The sequence below is a fragment of the Otolemur garnettii genome, unplaced genomic scaffold, assembly GCF_000181295.1.
Source record: "Otolemur garnettii isolate 467f Iridium unplaced genomic scaffold, OtoGar3 scaffold00068, whole genome shotgun sequence".
NCBI lineage: Eukaryota > Metazoa > Chordata > Mammalia > Primates > Galagidae > Otolemur > Otolemur garnettii.
This window is the reverse complement of record NW_003852463.1, coordinates 1,796,531-1,797,008: the sequence shown is the minus strand read 5'-3', so window position 1 is coordinate 1,797,008 and position 478 is coordinate 1,796,531. Positions and strand designations below refer to the sequence as shown.

General features: G+C 50.8%; 1 protein-coding gene across 3 annotated transcripts in view; it reads right to left on the bottom strand.

Annotated features, from left to right (window-relative positions):
* Nucleotides 1–478, bottom strand: part of SLC4A5 (solute carrier family 4 member 5) — a 102,153-nt gene that overhangs the window by 47,448 nt on the left and 54,227 nt on the right. The window lies entirely within an intron of this gene.

Sequence of the window (478 nt, the reverse complement as noted above, 5' to 3'; positions counted from 1 at the left end):
AGCATGCCTCCTCTTTGAAATATCCTCTACCAACCCCAGACGGCAAAGATAAGTGGTTCTCTCCGCCTCCCAGAACTTCAACTATTTATACTGTTAGGCACACAGAAAACATAAGCTCTGTACACACAGATGGGCACTAAGCTACCTGAGGATAGTCTGAAGAAAAGCCAAGTTACTTGTCTCCAGGTAAAAGGCAATACCAGAACTAGACCTTGCTATCACAATCCTGAAAACATGATTTTAAAAGTTCCAGAATAGGCTCGGCACTTGTGGCTCAAGTGGCTAAGGCGCCAGCCACGTACACCCAAGGTGGCAGGTTCGAATTCGGCCTGGGCCCGCCAAACAACAATGACGGCTGCAACCAAAAAATAGCCGGGCATTGTGGCGGGTGCCTGTGGTCCCAGCTACTTGGGAGGCTGAGGCAGGAGACTCGCTTGAGCCCAGGAGTGGGAGGTTGCTGTGAGCTGAGATGCCACAG